Genomic DNA, 12,583 nt, shown 5'->3' on the forward strand with positions numbered 1-12,583 from the left:
AACATGCATAAAATGCAGCTTTAACTTCTGCACTGCCGTTTTCAGTCATTTTTACAAAGGGAAAAACAACTACAGGGAGGTATATACTTAAATTATACACACAAACACAACTTTTTGCTTCCCTGTATGGGTAAAAAGACCAAATCTGCTTGGGAGTCACTCCTTCAGTTTAAAATTCTGTTTGTCTCTGCTACACCAAGCAGTCAAAATTCATACACACAACAACAAAAATATTCCCGCCCTTTTGCACTAAGAGATCTTTTGCAAAATTATGCAGACAGAGCCCTCAAGTGAGTGTGGGGTGCTTTTCACCTCGGCGTGTGCAGTTTGTGGGAAATTCGAGTCGCCCCCCTTGCTTTCTAGACACCGCTCACTCTTTTGGGAGTGTCAGGCTGGGTGCGGCTGGAGCAAAACGTCTTTCCCCTAATACAGACTGCACAACAAACCTGCAGCCCCTTCTGTCTGTCAGAAATCCCATCCGTGATTCCAATTTAGATGTCATGATTCAATAACACGAATGGGACTCGTGAGAGGTTCGTTTGATCTCAGGGTGCAAAAGGACACAAAGGGATTTCAGTTTAAATCATAACAACAATAATGTAACATTATTAGAGAGAGAGAGAGAGATAAGGAAAACAAAGTAAAGAAAGAGAGAAGAGGTTATAGCTACCAACAGACGAGACGGGGTCACTGGGGTCTTCTTCTGTGGGAGATCTGGCTGAAATTATGTAATTCTTCCCCAAAGTTACCTTGTTTCCAATGTGCTAATAAGCACCCCAAAAGAGAAGTACCCGGTATGGGAGCATAGCAGCCCAAAACCTTTCTCCATGTTGCAACTGCAACACACCAAATGCCGAACCTGCGATCAGCAGTCATCTGACGGACGGCGCCTAGGCATTACCAACAGGAATTCCTTTAGCCCAACCACGCGCAGCTTTTGCTGCGTCTAACTGGGAGGCACCCAAACCAAAATAAAGCGCCTTACCTTTCTCTCCTGGGGACGTTGTGAGCAGCGGAGACGGTTGCAGCCGGATGGGCTCCCCGAGAATCCCTGGGTGCCGACTGGAGCAGGATCGGGTCGCGAGCTGGCTCAGCAGCATTCACAAGGTCCCATCTGGGTCGCCAAAATTTTAGAGTTCAGGAACACAATCACGAATGATTATATAAAAGTTCTTTATTTAAAGAGCTCTGGGTGTCAGGGGTACACAGACCCAAATCTGACCCGATTTGGTTTTGAGTTGAACATATCGTATACTCTATCGTTATACAACTTACATATTAATTATTAAACTTACATTGTTCTATTGTAAGCATTGTTTTTACCCAAGCATGGATTTCTCACGATCACCCCTAGCCCCCTAACATTGTTCCTCATGTTCTTTTATCTATAATTATATCTAATCACATCTAACAATTGTATAATTTATCATATACTGATTACACAGGTGCAGTTTGACCTGATCTTTAGCAAGCACAAGGCCTAACATTTCTCAGGGCCTACCTTTCCCAGGGCTTTCCAAACCTAACTTTCTTTCTAACTCCTCAAATTTTCTAGGATTTTAAGACCTTTTACTATCATTTCCAGGGTCATTGCTGTTGCACATTTCCCAATGCTACTTGCAGCCCAAACGTTTTTAATGTTTGCATCAGGTTTGGCTGAATCTGTGAAAGGTCTTTTCAGTTGGGGTTGCTATTAAGATATCATCTGTGTAATGGTAACAGTACGCCCCTGGAAATTGTTCTCTTACTGATGATACTGGCTCTGTGACATACCATTGATAAATTGTGGGGCTGTTTTTCATACTTTGTGGCAAAACTTTCCATTGATAATGTTTTACTGGTGCAGCGTTATTAATGGATGGCACTGTGAAAGCAAATTTTGGGATATTATCTGGGTATAATAGTCAACCAGACAACTACAGCTCTTGACCTTCTTGCTGACTAGTCTACTCAGATGAGAAATGCAATATTTCAACATCGGATGGTGTTAGACTATTTATTAGCAGAAGAAGGGAGAGTGTGTGGAAAATTTAATGACTCGAACTGCTGTTTGCAATGATAACTAAAGTTTGTAAAGACAATTATTAACAAAAATTAAAAGAGGAGGGATTGAGAGGAATGATGAGCTTGTCTTTACAAACAAGCTGTGGGTCAGTTGATAAGATGTAGCTATCAGTGAGAGACAACAGAAACAATGAGATGGATTCCAGTAGAAGATCAAAGAGGCACTGAAAGAACTCTATGAATTCCATAAAAGTTAAGAAGGGATTATGCATTGGGGGTGGGGGGGGGAAGGTATCCCAGGTATCAGGCGTTCCGGGAAGCCTGTACCTCTCAAGTACCGCAGTCTATGGGGAAAGAGAGAAGGGACAAGCGGCCGGGAATTAGAATAAAAAGGAGGCTGCGCCCTCCAAAAATTTGAGAGATACCAAGGGAATGCCCCATGGCCTCTCCCTTTATTCGAATAAAGTAAAAGGACTCCTCTGTCTCCTTTTTAGACATAAACCTCTGGTGTTTGTGGATTAATTTTCCTGACACCTTCATGCAGTTCATTAATTACAAAGAAAAAAAGAGGTCTGATAGATCAAAAATATACCTTCGCCATAGCCTTACAAAGAGAATTTCAGCCCAAGACCAAGGCATCTCCTCAATTCCCTCCTAACTAGAATTTGACTCCTTTACTGACCTCAGTGTCCCATGTTATTTTCCTTACTTGTCTTCACCCTTTCCTTTTCCTGATTTGGGAGATAATTGGTATTCATAGGTTCATTTGCTCTCAATCTTTATCAATTGAAACAGTTTCTATAGAGTTCTGCAACGCTGAAAATTTGATCTCATCCAGGCTGTGCATCAGGGAGATTGCTTGCTGTTCTTCTCGCTGCTGGTCACATAGTGTTCGCCAACACGATGCCTGCTCTACTCAACACTTTTCTTCATGTTGAGCGCCAAAAATAAGAAAAGCTGCTACTTCCACTTCTGTCCTCTCTGCAGCTGGCCAAAAGCAGCTAAACACTCAAAAGTTCATTGTGAGCCATGCTGAAGCAGCAACAGCTGCACGCCATTGTCCCGGTAGCACTGATTTTTTTGGCCATGCAGTCCCAGCAACGTGGCCACTCTTGGACCAAGCTGATGGTGGCCACTCCTAGCCCTTAACTGGTCCTAACCTCGGGGCCAATCCCAGTGCTGACAGAGCCTCTGCCCAGCATGGCCCAGCAGTCCCATGAAAGAAAGTACTGGTGGGTTCCACTGGAAGGGATCTGGCCCAGCTGGGAAGGGCCCCAACTGCCTGCCGGGACGGGGCCCAGTATATTCCCTGCTGAAGGTGCTCAGCAGCCCTCTCAGCACCCTTCAGAGGGCAGAAAATCTCAGCTGCAAGGGGCTGGTCTGGCCCAGCTGTGCAAGCCGCTCAGGGCCAGGATGGCCAGTTACCTCTTAAAAACCCAGAAGCAAGAGAAAGATTTCCCAGGCTTGCCTGTCTTTAAAAGGTGAATGTCACAGAGGGAGACCTAGCTTCTTCATAGTTCAATAAGTTGCCAATTCTCAGAGCTAGCCAGCTATTGGTTTCTGCCAGGCATAGAGGAAGCTCTTAGCAGTTTCTCTCAGAAAAATCATTTCCATGGGTGGCTTCTTCCCTCTGAGAGGAATGATGGGTTTGTCTTTACAAACAAGCTGTGGGTCTGCTGATAAGATGCAGCTATCAGTGAGAGACAACAGAAACAATGGCATGGATTCCACTAAAAGATCAAAGATGCACTGAAAGAGCACCATGAATTCCCCAAAGAATTAAGAAGGGATTATGCATGGAGGGGCGAAAGATCTCCCAGGTATCAAGCGTTCCGGGAAGCCTGTACCTCTCAAGTACTTCAGCCTATGGGGAAAGAGAGAAGGGACAAGCGGCAGGGAGTTAGGATAAAAAGGAGGCTGCGCCCTCCAAAAATTTGAGAGATGCTAGGGGAATGCCCCATGGCCTCTCCCTTTATTCGAATAAAGAAAAAGGACTCCTCTGTCTCCTTTTTGGACATAAACCTCTGGTGTTTATGGATTAATTTTCCTGACACCTTACCAAATATCAATTAATGCAAAACCAGCACAGTGTTCCAAGAGCTTGTGGATGGTTTTTATGTGCCCTTGAGTTAGTTGTTTGTTTACTAAGGATTTAAGGGTGTGAATTTTCTCTTTCTCTAGGGACCACTGTGGTACCCACACAAGCTGAATTGTAAACCATTTTAGGGCTAGCATAGGTTATTTATTTTATGTCCTTCAGTAGAGTGGTGCCCGTTAAAAAGCTGTCCGTACGTGGACTCCCAATGCTGATAGAACATCTCTCCCCCATAGGTTAAGTGGTGCAGCAGTCATATATATGGCCAAATCGTGGCTATCTGACCCTCCGTATTTCTGACCAACACAGATCTGCTACTCTGAGGCCAGCAACAGCAGATCCCGCAGTAGTGGTGGGCCACGATGAAGGCCAAGTGTTGGCAGAGATGATAGTGACGTCTGCCCCTGTGTCAATCATCCCACTGACTTGTATTTGCAAGGGCTTTGCCCGAGGCATTGTGATGGTACACAGCATATTAGGTCTTTGATCACACATGACCTGGGTCCAATGTACCTGGGGTTCTCTTGTCGACCTGAAGCCTTGGTCTCCTCACACCTTAAGATCCGTTTTTGGGACAGAAGACTTAAAAGGGATGAGTTCAGCACTTCAGGTTTTAGCATGGATAGTCATGAGTGGAGTAAGGGCTGATACCATGACACCTAATTGTCCTGTAAAATCAGCATCTATAACTCTTGGGTGTATGAAGTTACCTTGTAAAGTGGATCTCCCGATCAGTGGTGCACTCAATCCCCTCCTGATGGGCCCCTGGGCCTCAAGAGGGACTTTATGTATCTTTAAAGTGCTTATGGTTGTTGAGATGGAGGCGTATCGCATCTTGCCAGAGCTTATCTGGCTCTATCACTTCGGCCTGCGACAGGAGTGGGTCACACCCCAGGAGCAGGATGACCCGAGGTGTGACTAGAGCACTTGCTCTACAACTTTTTGGCTCTCTGTCTGTGCTCTGAGGAGACAAGGACGAGAGGGAGGTCTTTCGCATGGGATAACAAAGGATTTATTGCTCTGGGGTATATTGGGGGCGAAAGACAGAAAATGCGAGCGTGCAACAGCTGAAATAGGGAGGCGGTTCAAAGGGAGGGTACAAAGCATCAGCTAATCAGAGATGTCCTGGGGAGGGTAAAGGGCAGGTTTCACAAAGTCATCATCCAATGAGGGAGGTAGTGGGGGAAAGTTGAGTCACATGGACTAATCAAGCATCGAAGTTTAGGGGATTTCCTACGTGGAATTCTAAGCATGTTGTGGGCCTAAGACAGATTGACAGGAGACTCAGGGTAGATTGACAACATTGGGTGGGATGGTCTCATTTGGACCAAACCATCAACTTAAGTAATAACAGAACATACCATTAACAAGAAACACACTACAACAGAGGTGGAAACTTCCATTCCAGCTGATCCTCTAGTTCTTCCTGTAAGCTGGTCACATAGGCTTGCACAGGAAGGTGGGAAGATGCTTGTGCTGTCGCGCATCTCACCCTCCTGCTTGGTCTTCCATTTCCCTGGTCCTTATAAGATTATCTGTTAATATAACATTGTATTTGCATTGTATGACTGTATGATTTGGTTTCCCCCAGTCTGTAACACCAGTTACTATTGATGTTTACATGCCTCTGTCCTTGAAATTTCTCCATTAGAGCGGGCTTGTGGGGACAGTTTGCTGTCAGGGGGCCTTTTTGTCAACATCTGCAACACTGGGATGTCAGTTTTATATCAGCTGCAATGAAATCTGCTAGTAAGGACATGATGGGGACATCAATCAGATCCAACCTTGGCAGTGGCATTTTTCATCTCATCTAACAATGGATTTTCATTTGGCAGCAGTTCTATGGTTTTCCGGCAATCTTCATTAGCATTGTCCCTTGCCAATTGTAAAAATAATTGGTTTCTGGCCTCAGTATTCACGATTTGTTTTTCCATGGCATCCTGCAGTCTCTCCATGAATTGTAATTATGGTTCTTTGACCCCCTGTCTTATCTTTGAATACCTTTGGGTCAAGTTAGCCATGTTTGCCATCTCGAATAATGCCTGCATCTCCAAATCTTTTATGAGTGCCAGCAGCAATGGATTTAACAACGCTTGAAGTTGTGGGTCCTCCAATGGTGGTAGTCCTAGGAATTGAGGAACCCCTGCCCCAAAGTGTAGGTCTTGTTGTGAGACCTATAGGTTTCTTAGCTCCTACTGTTCTGCACTGTGTAGCCATGTTGATTCAAAAACCATGTATTGAACTGGGATATAGATCAATTTTGCCAGCTGCTACATATCAAAAAGTGTTAACTTCTTCAGTGGTTAAAAATTTCAGTATGTTAGCAATGGCAGGAGACCCTAGTCTATGCTTGGCAATAAGCTGTCATAGTTTGGAAAGAACTGGACACTAGAAGGGTGTATATTTATCAGGCGCAGTTCTACTGCCTTAGTACTGGGTATACTTCAAGTATCCCAGCATGTCAATTTTGTCTGCTCCCTTGAAAACCTTGCCTGCAACCGCAGGTCACTTTTCCTGTTCTGAGACACTGGTTGGGTCGGGCATAGTTGTCGGCAGCACAGCAGCAGCATTCTCTTAGGGTTCTGCAGAGGGGCAATGGCCCCAGTTTTCTCCATGTGTGTCCTTCAAATCCCTAGTCAATATATTTCCCAGGGGCTACTCTGACCATGGTAGTGGTGGTGACAATGCTCATAGCACTGCAACTTGGGGATTCTCCATCTTGCCGCTACTCCCACGTGTAATGTTGGCTTGGCACTCGAGCATCTGTGATGACATGTCTCCAGGGTCTGCCCACAAATCGTGGTGGCAAGTGGGCATGCCCAACAGAGGCTAAGTCTTAGATGCAGTATTGGAGCTGAGCCTGTCTGTTGCTGCTGGACACTAAATGAGTTACATCGACACAGCTCGAGGAGTGGTGAAAAGAAGAGACCTTTATTTTCTTTTCTCAATATTTATAACTTTCTGACCACGGCCAGGGATTGGATAGTCAGGTTAACACCTTCCCAACCACACTGGCCATGAGAGATGTCCATCAAAAGACATGTATCAGAAAGAATGTATACATATCTATGTTTACAGTCACTGTCCTGGGAAAGTCTTTAGAAACTATGTCAACGGGATCGAAAAACTAAGTTTTCAGGACGACATCTCACCCTTTTTGTTTTTAAAAAAAGAAAAAGAAAAGAAAATGAACAAAGAAGCTAACAACATTCTAAACAATCAAAAAGAAAAATAATAGGAAAAATAAACAATGCTCCATACAATCAGAAGGCTGAAATTTCAGGGTGAAATCTCTCCCTTTTGTTATTACAAAAAAAAAATAAAAGTGAAAGTGTGTCTAACATCAACACCTGCTTGTGGATGGGCCATTGGGATGATCACCTACGTCATCTGCATCTGAGTCATCATCCGATGGCCCATCCGTTCGATGAATTTCAATTTGGTCACAGAGGCAGAATCCGTGACCAAATTGAAAGGTGCCTGGGAAAACTTCTGAAATGCCATGACAGCAGCCTGTAATTCCACCAATTGGGCTGACCCAGCCTCACGACTCTCGAAAACCTGCCACTCAGATCCATCCTTCCAGGTAGCAATGACCTTTCCAAGTCCTCCCCGAACTGTCAGTAAAGATCCTTGCATAGGCTCCTGACTATGTTTGGGCCGCAAAGAAAGTTCAGTGAAGTTCGCCACTTGCAATAGCTTGTGACTGGGCAGATGATAGGTGATCGGCCCAGAAAAATTTCCAGAGCACATTTCATGGAAATATTGTTCACAAATCTCCAGTCAAAGTCCTCCTGTGTTACCGGCAGCACAATCTTTACAGGATCTGCACTCATCAATTGCAACACCATTGCTGACAGTTGATTATCAAAATGAGTTATCAGCTCAAGCAGTGCAGTTGCTGTCTTCTGCGGCTGATGGGACAGGAAAAACCCATTCTAGGACATGCAAGGGGTCGGACCAGACATCATTTCATTGGCCAATGATACTTGTGGGATGCAAATATGCAGTGGTAATAAAAATAACGACATCAATGGAAGGATCAATGCGATAAATCTGACAAGCAGAAACTGCTTGCCAAACCTCCTCCAGCACCTGCTGTGTCTCTGGGGTCAGTGTCCAAGGTGACTTTAAATCAGAGTCCCCATTTAACAGACCAAACAAGAGAGACAATTGTGTCGTGGTCAGTCCCAAATAGGGACATAACCATGTGACAGCACCCACCAATTTCTCGACATCATTCAGTGTCTTCACTGAATGCACAAAATCGCACCTCCTGACGTTGGACTGTCCGTCCCAAAATTTTTTGACCCTCAAATACTTCCAGGGAGGTTGTTGTTGAACCTTATCTGAAGCCACTTGCAGCCCATGAGAAGGCAAGACAGGGAACAGCTGAGGCTGTATCCGCTGCAGCTCATCCTGGGTGGGTGCAGCCACCAAATTGTCATCCATATATAGATAGAGACAAGCATCAGGAAACTGCTTGCAAACTCCAGATAGGGCTAGAGCCCCATACCATCGACAAATGGCCAGTGAATTTCGCATGCCTTGCGGCAAAACCCTCCATTGATATCTCTGTGCAGGCTCAGCATTATTGACAGCTGGCACCGAGAAGGCAAATTTGGGTGTGTCATTGAGATGCAAAGGAATAGTTAAGAAACAATCCTTTAGATCCACTATGAGGACTAGCCAATCAGCAGGAAGCATGGTAGGTGAAGGCATGCTAGCCTGCAATGTGCCATGCTTTCCATCATAGCAGTAACTTTCTGGAGGTCTTGTAGCAACCTCCATTTCCCAGACTTCTTCTTGATACAGAAAACAGGAGTGTTCCAAGGACTGGTCAAAGGCTCCAGATGCCCCTGGTCGAACTGTTGCTGCACCAATTCATGGAGGATGACTAATTTATCATGAGGGAGGGCTACAGAAACTGCTGAACAAAGAATCAGTTTCAATTTCTTCTTTGTGTTGAATGTGTCAGCATAGGGTCCAAGGGTCACTCTGGGGGCCAGTCGGCAAACCAGACAATCGTGATATCCATGCCAGTGTCAAGAAGCCTGCAGAGGCTAACTTCTGACGGCATCTCACCAAGGATGGACAGGGTGCAGACCCATTTAGGACGATCCTTGGTCATCAGAGCAGCAGTCCAGTGAACCCAGGGTGGCACAGGGAACCCGAAGCCACCATCTCCCCGCATCTGATCTTCTGCTCTGTGAACACAGGACTCAAAAGGCACAAGTTGAGCAAGTCTGAGTCTCGCAGGAATAGGAACAGGAGGGCTGAGCATGGAACCCATGGCATAAATGTGCCCCAGGAAATCTTAATCAATATTCCCTAGGTGTACAACAATGATGCCTTGAGCAGTGGAACTCGACTCCCCCACAAGAACAGCACTCATGCCCTCACCCAATGGGCCAAAAGCATCCTGAAGCACAGGGAATGTCTGATACCATGGCTGCACAGTCATCTGATGGGGGCAAAGTCCACAGGCCAGTCAAAGAGGCTCCAGCAGCCTGGGACCCTTCGTCCGTGGAGACCACCGGCTTCGCCCTTGCGGCATCACCACCCGAGCCAACAATAACCAGCTCAGGACCCCGATCCGCCGTAGCTGTAGGAAGCAGCAGGGGAGTCTCTTGCCCAGTCACAGGCTCGGGCGATGCCCGGGAACCCGAGGCGGGGTGGGGTGCAGCCAGCTCGGCATAGTCCGCCTTCACCTCCTGGTGGGGACCATGGTACTGGTAGAGGCAGGACCTGCGGAGCTGCAGCACCGTCACTCTCCACTCTCAGGGGACATCCCAGGCTCGCAGGAGGGGAAACCCGCAGCATGGGGCTGGCAGAACCCGGCCCGGCGTCCACACCACTAGCAGCACCCGTCCCCACGCCCAATGAATGCGGCGTGGGAGGAGCAGCACTCGGAATCACCCCTAACAGCGTTTCTTCAGGGGTGAAAGGTCCAAAAATGGCACCTGCCACTCCTCCACAGGAACAGTGTGCGCATGCGTGGCCCCCCATTGTGGGGTACAGTGTAGAGGAATGGCTAGAGAGCAAAGATCATATTCCCATGCAGCAGTTAGCTGGGAAAGAGTTAGACAATGGAGTACAGTTGGTGCGAGATGTCGCAAAGTTCAGGAGGGCCTTAATGATAACTGTTAACTGAGAACAGGATGCTGTGATCAGAAGAATTTGAATTCAGCATAGATGAGCGATCACAGGAATGTAGAATTAGGTGGGGTTGACCTTAAATGAAATGTCCAATAATGAGCTTTCTTTTGCACTATGTATGAGCCTAATTACTGACGCTATATAAGTGGTTTTAGAGTTGCTAATAAACGAGACTTGCTGATCATTCATATTGAGTGCTGCATTTTCTCCCGCCGAACTCATCAAATGGCGCCCGATCAACAGGGACCTTTGAGACTTTTGGGACACTAGAGACCTTTGGGACCTTAGAGACCTTTGGAACCTTTGGAACCTTAAGGACTTTTAATAGCAGTCGGAGTTGGCCAAGGGAGTCGGCGACAGGGGACGGGTCCTTTGCAGAAAGGACGGCAAAAAAGCAACGGCTGTGCTGCATTCCAGGCAACCTCGGAGGAAGGTCCTGATCGCACAGTAGGGTTGCCGCGCCCAGGCGACCTCAGAAGAGAGTCCTGCCGTAACGTGCTGCCGAAACCTTGTAGGGGCTGCAACAGCGCGCGCTGACGGTAAGATGGAAAGGCAAGCAGCATATGATTTATTTACCTGCTTTTTAGAAAAGCGACAGGTTAAAGATTTTTATTTGCGCAAGGAGCTTCCCGTACTTCTTGCTTATGGGTATGCTCAGGGTTTTTTTCAGAATCCCCATACAGTCTATGAATTAAGTGAGTGGCGAAAATTTGGAGATAAATTGTGGGAAGCTACTTTAGATGACGATAAAACTGCTAAAAAATTAGGAAAACTGTGGCGGACAGTTCATAATGTTCTTTTGCAGTATCAGGCTGAACAGGGAGCTGCCACAAAGGCATCTGCAGCTATGTCAAAAAATAGATTATTAGAGGGAATTAATGAGTGTCCGCTGCCACCAACCACGAACACAGTAATCTTAAACCCCACCACGCAGTCACTGACCCTTGCTGCAGCTGCTAATCCTTTTGTGTCATCTCAAATTCCTTCACCTACTAACGTTTATTCTGGAACAGAGCCTTCGGCACCGTTACCATCCTCCCCTATGGGAAATAAATCTGTCCAAGAGGTAGGGCGTGAGTTAGGTGAAGTTATTGCACCGGGAAAGAAGAGAGACATGGGCTACGTTAGCACGGAATATTTTGCAAGAGGGAGATCAGGAATTAGTAGACGCTGTATTGGAAGTAGCATGTCCCGTAACGTTTGCACCTATGCAAGGGGGAGGAATACAAGCTCAAATTACAGCTTTGGATTGGAAGTGGTTATCACAGTTGAGAGCTACAGTCAGTCAGTTTGGAGTGACCAGTGAACTGGTTAGACGGATGATTGATTATTTGTGGGGTACACAGATTTTGTTGCCTGGAGATTGTAGGATTATTATGAAATTGATTCTTAGTCAGCATCAGCAGATATAGTTTAATGCACACTGGCAAGCTTATTGTCAAGAAAGTGTAAATGTGCAAAGGCAGGCAGGTGATCCACTGTATGGATTAACTTTGGAAGAACTTATGGGCTTAGGAGCATATAGTCAAGCGGAAGCACAAGCTATTTTGGGACCAGATAAGTTGAGAGAAGGTATGCCGTTGGCGCGACCTGCGTTTGATGGGATCAAGGAGCCAGGAGGTATTCCATCTTATATGGGCATTAAACAGGGGCAAGATGAGCCATATATATAACATTTATTGATAAAGTGGCTAATGCTATAGAGAGAGCAGGTGTTCCTGAATATATGAGGGGAGCATTATTAAAACAATGTGCATTACAAAATTGTAATCCAGCAACCAGGTCAATTTTAAATTCCCTAAATGCTAATTGGACTATTGAGGAAGCATTAGAGAGAATGTCTAATATACCGGTGGGCTCATAGGCAATGTTAGTCCAAGCAATTAAAGAACTAGCACGAGGGTTAGAAAAGCAGGCTGCATCTAATCAGAGTCAAGTTTTAGCAGCTCTTGCACCCCTACAAGCGGCTACAACTAACCATGGCAGGATTCCAGCCTTCTGATTCAAATGTTTTCGCTGTGGCAACCTTGGACACATTCGGAAGGAATGTATTGTACCATTTGTTTCGTGCAATCAGTGTCGGTCCAATACCCACGCTGATAATGTCTGCCGCCGGAGATCGGGAAACGGGAAGGCCAGCGCGAGAAGCTGCCGCGCCAGGACACAAATAGCAGCTGCTGGAACATCAGTGCAACTTCCCTCCAGCCTGCTACATCGGAGAGCCTTGGCCTGGACCTGGCAGCCTCAGTGACTGTGGATTTATTAACATCACAGCCCTACAAGATTCCTACTGGAATTATTGGACCAGTGATAATAAATGGAAAA

General features: G+C 46.1%; 1 pseudogene; it reads left to right on the forward strand.

Annotated features, from left to right (window-relative positions):
• The first annotated feature begins 11,466 nt into the window (after positions 1 to 11,466).
• On the forward strand, positions 11,467 to 12,260 carry LOC148182492 (endogenous retrovirus group K member 8 Gag polyprotein-like; annotated as a pseudogene).
• Positions 12,261 to 12,583: the final 323 nt, after the last annotated feature.

Source organism: Pseudopodoces humilis, chromosome 29 (assembly GCF_049639895.1).
Source record: "Pseudopodoces humilis isolate 2021_Gansu_Grassland_sample_001 chromosome 29, ASM4963989v1, whole genome shotgun sequence".
Classification (NCBI taxonomy): Eukaryota; Metazoa; Chordata; class Aves; order Passeriformes; family Paridae; genus Pseudopodoces; species Pseudopodoces humilis.